Raw genomic sequence first — 19,347 nt, 5'->3', positions numbered from 1 at the left:
TTCTTATAAACCTCTGTTAGATCCCTTGGGCCTCGGCCACTCTAGAAAAACAACTTTGTCCATGCTCTTGTTATAGCACATGCTCTCTAATCCAGGAATCATCCTGGCAAACGTCTTCTGCAACCTTTCCAAAGCCTCGGCATCCTTCCTTTAATAGGGTTCACCAGAAATGTCTGCAATACTCCAGAAGCGGATGAACTAGAGTCTTATAAAGCTGCAACATATCTTCCTTGTTTTTAAACTCCATGTCTCGATTAATTACATCATGCGTGTCATATGCTTCCTTAACCACCCTATCAACCTACGTAGCCACTTTCAGGGAGCTATGAACTTAATACTGCAAGGTGTCTTTGCTAACAGCACTGTCCTTAGCTGCCTTACTGTCTATTTATGCCTATCATATTCTTATAAACCTCTGTTAGATTCCTTGGGCCTCTGCCGCTCTAGAAAAACAACTCAACTTTGTCTCTTCCCTCGCTTTCTATTGTAACCTGGGTTATATAGCAGGTCCCAGGGATTATATATGCTAATGTCTTTTAAAAGATCCAGCAGATCCTATTTTTAACATTGTCAAGTTCCAGCATTTCAGCATGTTCTAGGTTGTCCTCACAAACATGTTGGTCCCTCTTGATGATGAATGCTGAAGCAATGTATTTATTATGCACCTCACTATCTCCTCTGACTCCAGGCACGTGTTTCCTCTGTTACATACCTCGTGGGTATCTTGTGACTGTCTTATAACCATGATGTAATTGAGTATCTTGTGAGAATGATGTAATGGTCTTCTGATGGTGGGGTGATGTAATTTTCCCACCAGTATGAGGTCACATGATGTAATTTTCCGATGGTGTAAGGTCACCCGTGATGACATGTTCCCAACAGGTATAAAAAGGGGAACCCTACTGTCATGCAGTTGGTTTGTCAGTTAATTCGTTAGTTAATTCGTTATGCTGTGTATTCCTCTCAAGATGCAGTTTCGTTTTGAAGTGGAGTTTTACTTTCTATTTTAAGTCTAGCATTGAAGAGTGAAGACCTTACTGAAGTAGAGGAACCCGAAGGATTGAGTAAAGTTGGTGTCGTTCGGCGGTTTTATAAAGGATCGACCTGATTGAATCTTCATTCAGGAAGAGTGACCTGCATCTGAGATAACGCCTGCAAGATCAGGAATGTTTGTGCATTGCTCACCCTCTAGGAAAAGATCAGTTCCTTTAAGCAGTTCTATTTCCTTTGTCGTGAATTCTTCGGACAAGGCATCTCTCAGCTGGGATTGGCAGTAACGGCATGTCTGCGAAGAAGTCAGTTTTCAGGGAAGTCGCTCCTTACTGACTGTATAAATCACTTGGACATTCGAATTTACCACTTTAAGAACCGTTCGGCCCGAAACGTTGACCGTACCTCTTCCTATAGATGCGGCCTGGCCTGCTGCGTTCACCAGCATTTTTTGTGTGTTTCCAGAGTTTGGCTGTTTGTTAGATGCCGAATCGCAGCTAACTTCCAGTTAAGTTAGTCGTTTGTTTACTTTTCACTAGTGTCGAGTAGAGTTTAATAAACGTTTATGTTTGTTTAAAAAACCTAATTTAATTCTATATTCATTGTTGTTGATGACATAACACCTCTACTACGACTGATGGATCCTGTCTTCAGTCGAGTTCTTCAGATCCTCTAGATAGCCTCGCGGTTTTCATTAATTCTATTCTGATGCCTCCTTCTAACTCTCCTAATTTCATTCTTGAACTCCTTATTGGCTCCATGGTGATTCTCTATAGCCCTGTCTCATGCTTGCTTCCTAAACTTTAAGTAAGCTTCTTTCTTCTTCTGACTGAATATTCGCCATCTCTTGACAGCATCTCTTGTCATGGTTCCTTCACCGCAACATCCTTTTGCTGCCTCAATGGAACAAACTTATACAGAACTCCATGCAAGTACTACCTGAACAGCCTCCACATTCCTGCTGCATATTTGCCTGAGTACATCTGTTCACAATTAAACTCCTAAGTTTCTTCTAGTAGCGTCATAACTCACCCTACCCAATTAAATACTTCCCCGTACGATCTGTTCCTATCCTTCTCCAAGGCTGTAGCACAGGTCGGGGAGTTGTGGTCACTATCACCAAAATCTGCGCACACCGAGAGATGTAACAGCTGACCAGGTTCATTGCCTAATACTAGATCCAGTACTGTCTGTACACACGTCGGCATGCCTATAAATTGTGTCAGTTACCCCACCTATCAAATTCCATTCCATCCCATCTAAACATTTTGCACTAATGAAGTGCCAATCAATATTAGAGAAGCTGAAGTCAGCCTTGACAACCAAACTTATTTTTGCACCTTTCCTAAATTCTGTCTTCTGATCTGTTCCCCACAGGTTCTGTTCCTATCTCATGGAGTGATTCTTCCCTACCAGTTCTGAGTCTCTCTCACAATAATTCAGAAGACGAGTTCTCCACACTGTCCTCCCTTTCTGCAGCTTTGAAAATGTTCCTGATTATCAGTGCCACTCCCCCACCTCGTTTATTTCCAGCAGCAATTCCATAACACCATAAGATCATAAGATATAGAAGCAGAATTAGGCCATTAGGACCATTGTGTCTTCTCCGCCATTCAGTCATGACCTATCCAATTCTTCCAGTCTTCCCAATTTCCCTGCCTTCTTACCCTACCCTTTGATGTCCTGGCTAATTAAGAAGCTATGACTCTCTGCCTTAATTGTACCCAATGACTTGGCGTCCACGGCCGCCTGTAGCAAGAAATTCCATAGATTTGCCACATTCTGACTAAAGTAATTTCTCCGCATCTCTGTTCTAAATGGGTGTCCTTCAATCCTGAGGTTGTGCCCTCTTGTCCCAGACTCCCCTACCATGGAAAATAACATTGCCATATCTAATCTGTTCAGGCCTTTTAACATTCGGAATGTTTCGATGAGATTCCCCCCTCATTCTCCTTAACTCCTGGGAATACAGCCCAAGAGCTGCCAGATGTTCCTCATATGGTAACCCTTTCATTCCTGAAATCTTCTCTGTACATGTTTTCTAAAATAAGGAGACCAAAACCGCACATAATACTCTAAGTATGGTCTTATGAGTGCCTTACAGAGCCTCTTATATTCTATACCTCTAGATATGAATGCCAAAATTGCATTTGCCTTCTTCGACTCAGCCTGGAGGTTAATCTTTAGGGTATCCTGCACAAGGACTTTCAAGTCCCTTTGCATCTCAGCGTTTTGAATTCTCTCTCCATCTAAATAATAGCCTGCCCGTTTATTTCTTCCACCAAAGTGCATGACCATACACTTTCTAACATTATATTTCATTTGCCACTTCTTTGCCCAATCCCCTAAATTATCTAACTCTCTCTCCAGGCTCTCTGTTTCCTCCACTACATGCTCCTCCACCTATTATTTCCTCCACTACACGCTCCTCCACCTATCTTTCTATCACCGGCAAATTTAACCACAAATCTATTAATCCCATAGTCCAAACCATTGACAAACATCGTAAAAAGCAGAGGTCCCAACACTAACCCCTGTGGAACTCCACTGGTAACCGGCAGCCGGACTGAATAGGGTACCTTTATTCCCACATTCTGCTTTCTGCCAAGCAGCCAGTCCTCCACCCATGCTGATAACTTCCCTGTAATTCCATGGGCTCTTACCTTGCTAAGCAGCCTCATGTGTGGCACCTTGTCAAAGGCCTTCGAAATTCCAAGTACACCACATCCACTGCATCTCCTTTTTTCTACCCTGCTTGTAATTTCCTCAAAAATTGCAGTATGTTAGTCAGGCAGGATTTTCCGTTCAGAAAAACATGCAGGTTTTGTCTCCAGGTACTCCGTAATCTCTTCCCCAACAATCGATTCCAACAACTTTCCAACCACTGAAGCCAGGCTCAAACACAAGGAATTCTGCAGATGCTGGTAATTCAATTAACACACATCAAAGTTGCTGGTGAACGCAGCAGGCCAGGTAGCATCTCTAGGAAGAGGTACAGTCGACGTTTCAGGCCGAGACCCTTCGTCAGGACTAACTGAAAGAAGAGCTAGTAAGAGATTTGAAAGTGGGAGGGGGAAGGGGAGATCCAAAATGATAGGAGAAGACAGGAGGGGGAGGGGTGGAGTCAAGAGCTGGATAGTTCATTAGCAAAAGGGATATGAGAGGATAATGCGACAGGAGGCCGAGGGAGAAGGAAAAGGGGGAGGGGGTGAACCCAGAGGATGGGCAAGGGGTATAGTAAGAGGGACAGAGGGAGAAAAAGGAGAGAGAGAGAGAGAGAAAGAATGTGTGTATATAAATAAGTAACGGATGGGGTACGAGGGGGATGTGGGGCATCAGCAGAAGTTTGAGAAGTCAATGTTCATGCCATCAAATTGGAGGCTACCCTGAAGGAACAGACCATAAGACCATAAGACCATAAGACAAAGGAGCAGAAGTAGGCCATTCGGCCCATCGAGTCTGCTCCGCCATTTTATCATGAGCTGATCCATTTTCTCCTATTTAGTCCCACTCCCCTGCCTTCTCACCATAACCTTTGATGCCCTGGCTACTCAGATACCTATCAATCTCTGCCTTAAATACAACAAATGACTCTGCCTCCACTGCTGCCCGTGGCAACAAATTCCATAGATTCACCACCCTCTGACTAAAAAAATGTCTTCGCATTTCTGTTCTGAAAAGGCGCCCTTCAATCCATAAGTCATGCCCTCTCGTACTAGACTCCCCCATCATGGGAAACAACTTTGCCACATCCACTCTGTCCATGCCTTTTAACATTCGAAATGTTTCTATGTGGTCTCCCCTCATTCTTCTTAACTCCAAGGAATACAGTCCAAGAGCGGACAAACGTTCCTCATATGTTAACCCTCCCATTCCCGGAATCATTCTAGTGAATCTTCTCTGCACCCTCTCCAACGTCAGCACATCCTTTCTTAAATAAGGAGACCAAAACTGCCCACAGTACTCCAAGTGAGGTCTCACCAGCGCCTTATAAAGCCTCAATATCACATCCCTGCTCCTATACTCTATTCTTCTAGAAATGAATGCCAACATTGCATTCGCCTTCTTCACTACCGACTCAACCTGGAGGTTAACTTTAAGGGTATCCTGTACGAGGACTCCCAAGTCCCGTTGCATCTCAGAACTTTGAATTCTTTCCCTATTTAAATAATAGTGTGCCCGATTATTTTTTCTGCCAAAGTGCATAACCATACACTTTCCAACATTGTACTTCATTTGCCACTTTTCTGCCCATACTTCCAATCTATCCAAGTCTCTCTGCAGACTCTCCATTTCCTCAGCACTACCGGCCCCTCCACCTATCTTTGTATCATCAGCAAACTTAGCCACAAAGCCATCTATTCCATAATCTAAATCGTTCATGTACAATGTAAAAAGAAGCGGCCCCAACACTGATCCCTGCGGAACACCACTGGTAACCGGCAGCCAACCAGAATAGGATCCCTTTATTCCCACTCTCTGCTTCCTGCCAATCAGCCAATGCTCTATCCACGTATGTAACTTTCCCATATTTCCGTGGGCTCTTATCTTGTTAAGTAGCCTCATGTGTGGCACCTTGTCAAAGGCCTTCTGAAAATCCAAATATACAACATCCACTGCATCTCCCTTTTCTAGCCTACTGGTATTTTCCTCAAAAAATTGTAATAGGTTTGTCAGGCAGGATTTTCCTTTAAGGAATCCATGCTGAGTTCTGCCTATCTTGTCATATGCCTCCAGGTACTCTGTAACCTCATCCTTGACAATCGACTCCAACAACTTCCCAACCACCGATGTCAAGCTAACAGGTCTATAATTTCCTTTTTACTTCCTTGCCCCCTTCTTAAATAGCGGAGTGACATTTACAATCTTCCAGTCCTCCGGAACCATGCCAGAATCTGTTGACTTTTGAAAGATCATCGCTAATGCCTCCGCAATCTCCACAGCTACTTCCTTCAGAACACGAGGGTGCATTCCATCTGGTCCAGGAGATTTATCTACCTTTAGCCTATTCAGCTTCCTGAGTACTTTCTCTGTCGTAATTGGGACTGCGCACACTTCTCTTCCCTGCCACCCTTGAGTGTCCGGTATCCTGATGTCTTCCTCAGTGAAGACTGATACAAAATACTTGTTCAGTTCCTCTGCCATCTCCTCATCTCCCATTACAATTTCTCCAGCATCATTTTCTATCGGTCCTATATCTACTCTCACCTGTCTTTTACTCTTTATATACTAGAAAAAGCTTTTAGTATCCTCTTCGATATTATTTGCTAGCTTCCTTTCATAGTTAATCTTTTCTCTCTTAATGACCTTCTTGGTTTCCTTTTGTAAGGTTTTAAAAACTTCCCAATCCTCTCTCTTCCCACTAATTTTTGATTCCTTGTATGCCCTCTCCTTTGCTTTAACTTTGGCTTTGACTTCTCTTGTCAACCACGGTTGCATCCTTTTCCCACTCGAAAATTTCTTCTTTTTTGGAATATACCTGTCTTGCACATTCCTCATTTCTCACATAAACTCCAGCCACTGTTGCTCTGCTGTTTTTCCCGCCAGTGTCTCTTTCCAGTCAACTTTGGCCAGTTCCTCTCTCATGCCATTGTAATTTCCTTTACTCCACTGAAATACCGACACATCAGATTTCGGCTTCTCTTTTTCTAATTTCACACTGAACTCAATCATGTTATGATCACTGCCTCCTAAGGGTTCCTTCACCTCAATCTCTCGAATCACCTCCGGCTCATTACACAATACCCAATCCAGTACAGCCGATCCCCTAGTAGGCTCAACAACAAGCTGTTCTAAAAAGCCATCTCACAGACATTCTACAAATTCTCTCTCTTGAGATCCAGTGCTGACCTAATTTTCCCAATCTACTCGCATGTTAAAATCCCCCACAATTATCATAACACTGCCCTTCTGACAAGCCTTTTCTATTTCCACTTGTAATTTGTAGTCCACATCCCTGCAGCTGTTTGGAGGTCTATAAATAACTGCCATCAGGGTCCTTTTACCCCTGCTATTTCTTAGCTCAACCCATAAAGATTCTGCACCTTCCGATCCTATATCACCTCTTTCTAATGATTTAATATCATTTCTTACCAATAAAGCCACACCTCCCCCTCTGCCTACCTTCTTATCCTTCCAATACACTGTGTATCCTTGGATGCTCAGCTCCCAGAGACATGCATCCTTTAGCCAGGTCTCAGTGATGGCCACAATAGGCTAGTCCTGGACTTATTTCCTGGCATAATTTACATATTACTATTTAACTATTTATGGTTTTATTACTATTTATTATTTATGGTGCAACTGTAACGAAAAACAATTTCCCCTGGGATCAATAAAGTATGACTATGATTAGGTAGTGGCAAACGGCCGGACCTACCTAGTGAAGACGAGAGCACAAAGAGATGGTTCCCAACACAAGGTAACGGCAAACGGCCGGAACTTCCTAGTTGAGACGTGGACACAGAGACAGTTCCCAACTCAAGGTAGCGGCAAACGGCTGGACTTACCTAGCAAATGCGTGGACACAAGCAAGGTAGCAGGCAAGGCGCAGGCAAAGGTTGCAGGCGAGACTTCAGGCGAGGATTCAGGCGAAGGTAGCAGGCAAGGCTTCAGGCGAAGGTAGCAGGCGAGGCTTCAGGTGAAGGTAGAAGGCGAGGCAACAGAAGGGCGGGGAAGGGGAGGGAACAGTCGAACAACTGAAGCTGAACCCAGGAGCTGTTTACGTAGCCAGCCCAAGATGAGAATCATGTTCCTCAATTAAGGCACCATCAAAGCAAGGGATAACCGGAAAACCTAGAATAAGGATCGATGGATCGGTCCATGAACCGGAATGTGGACCGGACCATGACAGTATCTCCTTCCCCCTCTCCCCCAGAACCCTTCTATGGGAGGCTCCTGGCGACCGAACAGGTTCTCCAGGACTAAGGATGACATGGACGGGTGGGGGTGGTGCATTCAACAGGAGAGAGTCCAAGATGGCGACAGTAAAACTACATTGTCTGTGTCGCTGTGTCTATGTTTGACTGGACTGTTCAGTCTTAGCGAGGCGCTGGGAGCGGAACCAAAAGCAAGACACAGACATTAAAGTACTAGGAAGAAAACTAGAACTAGAGAAGTGGGGAAGAAAGGACCCTGGACATTGACACAGGCCCTGGACGAGACAAGGAGGCAGGGCCTGGACCAGGACATGGACAAGAAACACAGAACCAAAAACAAGGAACCAGGAACAAGGAGCCTGAAGTAGTGATAAGGAACATCCCGAACCAAAGACTGTAATAGGACCCAGAACCTGAGTCTTGGTTGGGACACGGAACCTGGGTCTAGAATCGAAACCGGAACCCGGGCTTAGGCTAGGGCTCGGGACAAGGATCCTGGCAAGGACAGAACTTGGCTACAGAACAGGGCGTGGTACTCCTGCACAGGATGAGGCACATGGACAGGACGAGAACACAAAGCCTTGACTTGGACAGGACGAGGTTATTGGACGTGGCTTGGACAGGAGGAGAGACTCCTGGACAGGAGGAGGGAATCCCAGAACAGAACGAGGAACCCCCAGCAGCGGGCTGGACACATGGACAGGACGAGAATATGAAGCCTTGACTTGGCCGATGGAGACAAGACGCAGAGCCTTAGTCGATGGAGGCAGGAACGCAGAGCTTTGGTTGCGGGAGGCATGAATGCAGAGCCTTGGTCCAGGGAGACAGGAACGCAGAGCCTTGGTCGAAGGAGACAGAAAAGCAGAGTCTTGGTCATGACAGAGCAGGAACACAGAGCCTTTGTCACGGGAGAGCAGAAACATGAAACACAGAGCCAGGACCCGTCCTTTGGAACAAGAATTGGGGCCGGGGCTCTACACAGAGTCAGGACCCCTCCTAAGAAGCAGGACGTAGGACCGGGACTCATACACAGAACACTGAGAGACCAATACCATTCAAGGTAGCAGCAAACGGCCGGACGTACCTAGCGAAGGCGAAGGCACAAAGAGATGGTTCCCAACACAAGGTAGCGGCAAACAGCCGACCTGCCTAGTGAAGGCATGGACACAGAGACAATTCTCAACTCAAGGTAGTGGAATACGGCCGGACCTACCTAGCGGAGGCGTGGACACAAGCGAGGTAGCAGGCAAGGCTTCAGGCAAATTTTTCAGGCGAGGCTTTGGGGGAGGCTTCAGGCGAAGGTAGCAGGTGAGGCTTCAGGAGAAGGTAGCAGGCGAGGCTTCAGGCGAAGTTAGCAGGCGAGGCTTCAGCCGAAGGTAGTAGACAAGGCTTCAGGCGAATGTAGCAGATGAGGCTTCAGAAGTACGGGGAAGAGGAGGGAACAGTCCAGCACCTGAAGCTGAACCCAGGAGCTCTTTATGTAGCCAGCCCAAGAAGAGAATCATGTGCCTCAATTAAGGCACCAACAAAACAAGGGAAAACCAGAAAACACCTGGAATAAGGATCAATGGCCAGTCCGTGAAACGGAATGCGGACATCACGGACCGGACCATGACAGTATCCCAACCTCCCCCCCACACTTCCTCCGTGGGAGCCTTCTGGCAACCGAACAGGCTGTTCAAGACTAAGGAAGACTCGGGTGGGCTGGGGGGGGAGGTGGGGTGTGCATTCAACATGATGGAAACCAAGATGACGAGAGTAAAACGACAGTGTCTGCATCGCTGGGTCTATGCTTGACTGGACTGTTCTGTCACAGCGAGGCATTGGGAGCGGATCCAAAAGCAAGACACAGACGCTGAAGTACTAGGAACAGGACTAGGACTACAGTTAAGTGGGAAGACAAGGACGCTGGACATTGACACAGGCCCTGGACGAGACTCGAATGCAGGGCCTGTCCTAGGACATGGACAAGAAACACGGAACCCGGACACAGAACTAGGAACAAGGAGCCTGGACTAGTGACACGGACCTCCGGACCCAGAACCGGGGTCTTGGTTGGGACTCCGAACCTGGGTCTTGACTCGCAACTGGAACCCGGTCCTAGGCTAGGACTCGGGAGTAGGATCTTGGCAAGGACAGGACGTGGCTACAGAACAGGACGTGTAACTCCTGCACAGGACGAGGCACATGAACAGGACGAGAACACAAAGCCTTGACTTGGACAGGACGAGGTTCTTGGACGTGGCTTGGACAGGACGAGAAACTCCTGGACAGGACGAGGGAACCCAGCAGCGGGCTGGGCGAGGCGCATGGACAGAACGAAAACACGAAGCCTTGACCTGGTCGAGGGTGAGAGGATGCAGAACCTTGGTCGTGAGAGAGCAGGGACGCAGAGCCTTGGTCGTGAGAGCACAGGAACGCAGAACCTTGGTCGTGGGAGCACAGGAACGCAGAGCCTTGGTTGCGGGAGAACAGGAACATGGAACAAAGAGCTGGGACCCCTCCTTGGGAACAGGACTTGGGGCCGGGGCTCTACACAGAGTCAGTATCCCTCCTAGGAAGCAGGATGTAGGACCGGGACTCATACACAGAACACTGAGAGACAGATTTCCACTCAATGTAGCAGTAAACAGCCGGACCTAGCTAGTGAAAGAGTGAACACAGAGACAGTTCCGAACTCAAGGTAACGGCAAACGGCCAGACCTAACAAGAGAAGGAGTGGAAACTGAGACAGTTTCCAACTCACGGTAGCGGCAAATGGCCAGACCTACCTAGCGGAGGCGTGGACACCAACGAGAAAGCAGGCAAGGCTTCAAGCAAAGGTTTTAGGCGAGGCTTCAGGTGAAGGTAGCAGGCGAGCCTTCAGAAAGACGGGGAAGGGATAGGAACAGTCCTGCAACTGAAGCTGAACCCAGGAACTGTTTATGTAGCCAGCAAAAGATGGCAATCATGTGCCTCAATTAAGGCACCAACAAATCAAGGGAAAACCGGAAAACCTAGAATAAGGATCAATGGACTGGAATGCGGACTTCACGGACCTGACCATAACAGTATTTCACCCCCTCCCCATGGGAGCATCCTGGGGACCGAACAGGCTCTCCAGGGCTAAGGACGACATGGGCGGGTAGGGGGGTGCATTCAGCAGGAGGGAAACCAAGATGTCGAGAGTAAAACGACAGTGTCTATGTCGCTGGGTCTATGTTTGACTGGACTGTTCTGTCATAGCGAAGCATTTGGAGCGGATCCTAAAGCGTTTTGCCGAAGTGTCATGATAATCTGACTTTTCTCTCCTCCACAGCCACTGGGTCTGAAACAGAACTGCTGCATAGAGCTGCCTTATATAGAGGCAGCAGCAACCTGCACAGTTGTACTGCTGGTGGAGGATACCATCTTTAAAGGGTTATGTGACGTAATTACTCATATTGTGGTTAATTTTGGGGTTAATTTAAGTTATTTAAATGGGAAATGGTGAATCCTATAATGAGGTATATGTGTTTACTGCGAGAAATGGCAGTAGAGTTTCGGATTGTGTGAAATGGAAGATAACTAAGTTAATTAGCTTTTGGTTGGTCGCGGGGGTCGGGGATGGCTTAGCAGTTATAAGCCTCGGGTTACCAAGGCTTTGGGATTTTGTTTGTTTTTTTTTTGCTTAGTCTGAGGGTGGCTGTTAACCAGACAGGTGACAATTGCAAGCTGTATATATATTGTTTTTTTTTCCTTTTTTTCTTGTTTTGATGTGGACATCCAAGTTTATGTTTTTCCACAGTTTTTGTAAATAAAACCACCTGAATCTATTTTTTCGACTCAACCTATCTTGTTATTGTTTTTAGACAGTGACCCACAGTTTTTCTGACAAAGGGCCTGGGCTAGGACATGGACACAAACACGGAACCCGGGCAAGGAACTAGGAACAAGGAGCCTGGACTAGTGACACGGAACTCTGGAATCAGAGCCTGGACAAGGTCCAAGAACCAGGGTTTTGGTTGGGACTCGGAACCTGAGTCTTGACTCGGAACTGGAACCCGGGTCTGGGCTAGGACTCGGGACGAGGATCTTGGCAAAGACAGGACGTGGCTACAGAACAGGACCTGGAACTCCTGCCCAGGACAAGGCACATGGACAGGACGGGAACACAAAGCCTTCACTTGGACAGGACGAAGTTCTTGGACGTAGCTTCAACAGGACGAGGTCCCTGGACGTGGCTTCGACAGGACTAGGATCCTGGACATGGCTTGGACAGGCCGAGAGACTCCTGAACAGGACGATGGAACACAAGCACCGGGCTGGCCGAGGTACTCCTGGGCTTGGCGAGGCACATGGACAGGACGAGAACACGAAGCCTTGGCTTGGTCAAGGGAGACAGGACGCAGAATCTTGGTCGAGGGAAACAGGAACGCTGAGCCTTGGTCGAGGGAGACAGGAATGCAGAGACTTGGTCGACGGAGACAGAAACGTAGAGCCTGGGTCAAGGGAGTGTCATAAGGGAGGGCGCTGGGAACGCAAGGCACAGACACTGAAGTACTAAAAACAGGACTTGACTAGAGAGCTGGGACAAGAACACAGAATTGGGCTCGAACATAGGCCAGGCAAGCGGGATCAGGACAAGGAACTGGGAACTAGGACCCTGGGTTTGGACTCTGAGCCAGAGACTGGACAAGGAATCAGAATCTGGGTCTTGACTCGGGCTCAGACCCCGGAACTAGGTGAAGACATGACGTGGCTACAGGCCTGGACATGGCTTGGGTTCTTCGAAGCAAGGACTTGACGACGCTTGGGTTCTTCGAGGCGAGGTCATGACGAGGCTTGGGTTTTTCCAGCCGAGGATATGATGAGGCTTGGGTTCTTCGAGGCGAGGATATGACGAGGCTTGGGTTCGGAGTCCGAGCCAGAGATTGGACAAGGACCCAGAACCTGAATCTTGACTCGGGCTCGGACTCTGGAACTAGGTGAAGACATGATGTGACCTTGGGAGACAGGACTAGGCGAGGCTACAAGGTAGAACGAGAGACTCCTGGGCAGGACGAGGGAACTCCAGTACAGGACGAGAGAACTCCAGCACAGGACGAAGCACATGGACAAGACGAGGCAAATGGACAGGACGAGGCACATGGACAGAACGAGAACTTGAAGCCTCTACTTGGTACTCAGGAATAGCCGAGCCTTGGAGGTGGGTCGACAGGAACCTCGGAACCTTGGACTCGGGACGACAGGAACGAGAGCACAGAGCCTTGGTCTTGAGGAGAACAGGAACACAGGGCCTTGGTCTAGAGCACGGGAACATGGAGCCTTGGACTTGAGAGACAGTAACGCAGGAACATGGAATACAGAGCCGAGACCCTTCTTTGGGAACAGGACTGAGGGCCGGGATTCGTATACGGAACACAGAGTCAGGACCACTCCTTGGGAACAGGACTTGGGGCCCGGGGCACGATAGAGAATGCTGAACACGATGAGGCAGTTTCTAGCACAATGTAGTGGCAAACGACCGGACCTACCAAGCGAAGGCATGGACACAGAGACAGTTCCAACTCAAGATAGAGAGTTTCTTATCTTGACACAGCAAGGCTCTGCTCTCGCACCGGTTGTAGAACTTGACAAGATTGCGGGCAAAGCTTCAGAAACAGGTTGCAGAGCAAGGCTCCAAACACAGGTTGAAGGGCAAGACTCCAGACACAGGTTGCTGTCACAAAGGGGTGCTGGGGACCGACCCAAATGCAAGACACAGACACTCAAGTACAAGGAACAGGACTTGACGAGAGTAGGGACGTGACAGAATACAGGCAAGGAGCAGGGACAAGAATGCAGACTAGGGCTTGGACCCACAGCCAGAGACTGGACAAGGACCCAGAACCTAGGTCTTGCCTCGGGCTCCGGCGCCAGAACCAGGCATGGACATGACATGACTGCAGTGCTTGAGGCTGGGGTCTTAGCCTTGAGACTTCAGCTTGGAGACAGGCTGGGGTCTCGGTCTTGAGGCCTGCAGGCTGGGGTCTTGGTCTTGCGGCCTGCAGGCTGGAGTCTTGGTCTTGAAATGCGGAGGCTTGGGTATAGACTCAGAGCCAGAGACTGGCAAGGACCCTGAACCTGGGACTTGACTCGGGCTCGGACTGCAGAACTAGGCGAGGACAAGACGTGGCTACAGGACTGGACATGGCTTGGGTGAGGAACTCCTGGGTAGGGCGAGACACAAGGACAGTTAAAGGCACATGGACAGGACTTGGATAGGACTGGACTAGGCAGGGACTGGACGAGGGCCTTCAGGAGCACGTAGCCTTGGACTAGAAGAGACAGGACAATGGATCACAGAGCTGGGGCCCCTCCTTGGAAACAGGACATAGGGCCGGGACTCATACACAGAAAACTGAACATGAAGAAATGGATCCCAACACAGGATGGCGGCAAATGGCCGGACCCACCTAGTGAAGGTGTGGACACAGAGACAGATCCCAACACTAGGTGGCGGCAAACGGCCGGACCCACCTAACGAAGGCGTGGACATAGAGCCAGATCCCAACACTAGGTGGCAGCAAACGGCCGGACCCACCTAGCGAAGGCGTGGACACAGAGAGGCAATTCCACGCAACAAAAGACAGTTCCTTAACTCGACCTAACAAGGCTCTGGTCTTGCTCTGGTGGTAAAATTTCAGTGGTACAGGCAGGGTATATAGGCGGGGTATCCAGGCTAGGTGAGCAGTCAGAGAGTCAGGCGAGGTATCCAGGCAGAGAGTCAGGCGAGGTAACCAGACAGGGAGTCAGGCGAGGCGGGGAGAAGACAGGGTGGGGAACAGAACAGTCCAGCGGGGAATCCCTGGTTTGCAGAGGTATTTATATCTCAGCCCCAAAACGAGAAACATGTACCCACAAGAGAAACTGGGGAAAACCAGAAACCCGGGAACAAAGAACCATGGACCAGACCGTGAACCGGAACATGGACCAGACTATGACAGTACCTGCACCCTCTCTATTGGAGTCTCCTGGCGTCCAAATGGCTTTCTCAGACTGTGGAGGACACGGGCGGGTGGGGGGTGGGGCATAGAACAGGAGAGAACCAGGAAGGCGAGAGTAAAACGACAGTGTCTGTGTCGCTGGGTCCAAGTATGGCTGGGCTGTTCTGTCACAAAGGAGTGCTGGGAACGGACGCAATTGCAAGACACAGACACTGAAGTACAAGGAACAGGACTTGACTAGAGTAGGGACGTGACAGGATACAGGCAAGGAGCAGGGACAAGAACGCAGACTAGGGCTTGGACCCCGAGCCAGAGACTGGACAAGGACCCAGAACCTGGGCCTTGCCTCGGTCTCAGGCGCCAGAACCAGGCATGGACATTACATGACTGCAGGGCTTGAGGCTGGGGTCTTGGTCTTGAAGCTTGAGCTTGGAGACAGGCTGGGGTCTTGGTCTTGAGGCCTGCATGCTGGGGTCTTGGTCTTGAAGCCTGCACGCTGGGATCTTGGTCTTGAGGTCTGCAGGCTGGGGTCTTGGTCTTGAGGACTGCAGGCTGGGGTCTTGGTCTTGTGGCCTGCAGGCTGGAGTCTTAATCTTGAAATTCGGAGGCTTGGGTATGGACTCCGAGCCAGAGACTGGGCAAGGACCCTGAACCTGGGACTTGACTTGGTCTTGGACTCCAGAACTAGGCGAAGTCAATACGAAGCTACAGAACTGGACATGGCTTGGGTGAGGAACTCCTAGGTAGGGCGAGACACAAGGACAGGTAAAGACCCATGGACAGGACTAGGCACGGACTGGACGAGGGCCTTGAGGAGCACGGAACCTTGGACTAGAAGAGACAGGAGCATGGAACACAGAGCCGGGAACCCTCCTTGGGAAAAGGATGTAGGGCCGGGACTCATATACAGAACACTGAACATGAAGAGACGGATCCCAAAACAAGGTGGCAGCAAATGGCCGGACCCACCTAGTGAAGGCGTGGACACAGAGACAGATCCTAACACTAGGTGGTGGCAAACGGCCCGACCCACCTAGCGAAGGTGTGAACACAGAGACAGATTGCAACACCAGGTGGTGGCAAACGGCCGGACCCACCTAGCGAAGGCGTAGGCACAGAGATACAATTCCACACAACAAAAGACAGTTTCTTGTCTTGACCTAACAAGGCTCCGGTCTTGCTCTGGCGGTAAAACTTCAGTGGTACAGGCAGGGTATAAAGGCGGGGTATCCAGGCTAGGTGAGCAGGCAGAGAGTCAGGCGAGGTATCCAGGCAGAGAGTCAGGCAAGGTATCCAGGCAGGGAGTCAGGCGAGGTATCCAGGCAGGGAGTGAGGCGAGGTATCCAGGCAGGGAGTGAGGCGAGGTATCCAGGCAGGGAGTCAGGTGAGGTATCCAGGCAGGGAGTCAGGCAAGGGGTGAAAAGACAGGGAGGGGAACAGAACAGTCCAGTAGGGAATCCCTGGTTTGCAGAGGTATTTATGTCTCAGCCCCATAACGAGAAACATGTGCCCACAACAGAAACTGGGGAAAACCAGAAACCCCGGAACATGGAACCATGGACCGGACTACGAACCGGAACACGGACCGGACTGTGACAGTTGCAGGGCAAGGCTTCAGAAGGAAGGGGAAGGGAAGGGAACAGTCCTACCTCAGGGTAACGGCAAAGACAGCCTGGCTTACCCAACAGACGCGAGGACGAGAAACTGAAACCCACACTCGAACCCAGGGCTACTTATATTCCCAGCCCCAAAACGAGCATCAGGTACCTATGATTAAGCCCAAATGAAACAAGGGACAGCCAGAAGACCCGGAGTCAGGAGTCCACGGATCGGACCATGACAACTTGAGCTCTATTATCACCTCCGCAACATTGCAGCCAATCTAGCACAGCCGATCCTCTAGTGGACTCACCAACAAGCTGATCAAAAAAGCCATCTCTTAGACATTCTACAAATTCTCTCTTTAGGTCCAGTACTAGCCTGGTTATCCCAATATACTTTCATGTTAAAATCCCAACGATTATCATGACATTACCCATCTGACACGCCTTCTCCAACTCCTGTTGTAATTTGTAATCCACATACCACCTGCTGTTTGGAGGCCTGTATACAACTGCCATTAGGGTCCGTTTACTCTTGCCATTTCTTAACTCAAACCATAGATACTCTAAACCTTCCGATCGTATGTCATCCCTTCCTAATGATTTAATATTTTTTCTTATACACAGGGCCACACCACCCTCTCTGCCTACTAACCTATCTTTCCGATATACTGTATATCCTTGGGATGTTCAGCTCCCAACGGCAGCCATTCTTTAACCAAGTTTCAGAGATGGCCACAATGTCATACTTGCCAATCTGTAGCTGAATTTGAAGATCGTCCATTTTATTTCTGATGCTGCGTGCATTCAAATATAACACTTTCAGTCTAGTATTTGTTGCTTTCTGTTTTAACTACGCCATAGATCTATTGCCCTGTAACTCATCCCACTGGCTGTGATTATGCCTCATCTCATGCCTGTCCTTTCTATCATCTTTGATTTATTTCTGTTTTAGCATAAACCCTCCCTGACAGCTTTACTAAACCTGCCTGCTAGGATATTGGACCCCTTTGGGTTCAGGTGTAACAGTCCTTTTTGTACAGATTTCGTACCTCCCCCAGAAGAGGCCGCATTGATCCAGGAACCCGAAGCCCTTCCCCCTACAACAGTCTCTCAACCACGCATTAATATGCCTGATCATGCTATTTTTGCGTTCGTTTGCAAGTAGCACAGGGAACAATCCTGAGATTACTACCCTGGAGGTCCTGCTTTTCAGCTTCCTACCTAACTACTGCCCTTGCAATAACCAAGACTCCTTAACAGCCACAACGTCGTTGCTCCATGTACTAACTCATGATCTAAGTTAATCAGTCTTGTTCCTAACGTTTCTTGCATTAAAGTATACAGAATGCAACCCGTCCAGCTGCCTGTCATTTGCCCCACCAACTGTCTAAACTTCTTTACAGTCTCTCTACATGTTACATTTACTTGTACATCGACTGACGCGTCCTCTGACCTATCACTTGTTTCCTACCCGCTAACAAACTAGTTTAACCCCTTCCTAGCATCTCTGGCAAGCCCTACAAGGATATCCGTGCAACATCACTCACTTTACTGGATCACTTAAAATTATAACTGTTGTCAATTTTTTTTTGTTCGAATCACGTCACATTGATATTTAAGGCAGAGATGTCCGCACTATACTGCCCAGTTGATCGATTACGAAATTGCGTTAGGCGACTTGCTTTGGTTGAAATACCATAGTCAGACCATATTGTCAGTTAAAGCAAGTCAAAAATTGGCTTGCTTTCGACAGGCGGGCAAGTATTTCTTGTCATTTGACAGTAGCAGTAACCCGATAAATTGATGAATTCAAAGTGACACCGTTTGTACAGTTCAAGTGGATAGATAACTGGAGTTAATTCGTGAAGATATTATACATGTATGTACGATATTGGGCGGTAGGAACTGTATCATATACTTGAGGAAAGAAAGTCAAGTCTCCGTTGTTATTTATTCGTTGCACTCTCGGGAGAGATATGCTGTTTCAAGTATTTGGATATTTGGAGGTCTTTATTGAAACGTATGTTTTTTTTTAACTGTTCTATTGATTTGTTTCCTTCTAGGAAACGAAAAGAGAATAGTTCAAGTAATGGGGGAGATCTTAAATGGGTTTTTGCATCTGTATTTACAAAGGAAACTAGCATGGAGTCTATGGAAATTAGGCAAACAAGTAGTAAGGTCATGGAACCTATTTCTACTTGATCATGGATAACGATAGATCTGGTCCTCGGGTAGATGTTCCAAACTGGAAAAAGGCCAAATTTGAAGAAATGAGAAAGGATCTAAAAAGCGTGGATTGGGACAGGTTGTTCTCTGGCAAGGATGTGATTGGTAAGTGGGAGGCCTTAAAAGGAGAAATTTTGAGAGTGCAGTGTTTGTATGTTCCTGTCAGGATTAAAGGCAAAATGAATAAGAATAAGGAACCTTGGTTCTCAAGGGATATTGAAACTCTGACAAAGAAGAAGAGAGAGATGTATGACGTGTATAGGAAACAGGGAGCAAATAAGGTGCTTGAGGAGTATAAAAGTGCAAAAATAACTTAAGAAAAAAATCAGGAGGGCTAAAAGAAGACATGAGGTTTCTTTGGCAGTCAAGGTGAAGGATAATCCAAAGAGCTTCTATGGTACATTAAGAACAAAAGGATAGCAAGGGATAAAATTTGTCCGCTTGAAGATCAGAGTGGTCGGCAATGTATGGAACCAAAAGAAATGGAGGAGATCTTAAATGGGTTTTCTGCGTCTGCATTTACTCAGGAGACTGGCATGTAGTCAGTGGAATTAAGGCAAACAAGTAGTGGGGTTATGGAACGTATACAGATTGGGGAGGAGGAGGTGCTTGCTATCTTGAGGCAAATCAGAGTAGATAGATCCCCAGAACCTGACAGGGTATTCCCTCAGAACTTGAAGGAGACTATTGTTCAAATTGCAG

The sequence above is a fragment of the Mobula hypostoma genome, chromosome 3 (genome assembly GCF_963921235.1).
Source record: "Mobula hypostoma chromosome 3, sMobHyp1.1, whole genome shotgun sequence".
Lineage (NCBI taxonomy): Eukaryota > Metazoa > Chordata > Chondrichthyes > Myliobatiformes > Myliobatidae > Mobula > Mobula hypostoma.
The sequence above is the reverse complement of the archived record's forward strand: the minus strand, read 5'-3'. Positions refer to the sequence as shown.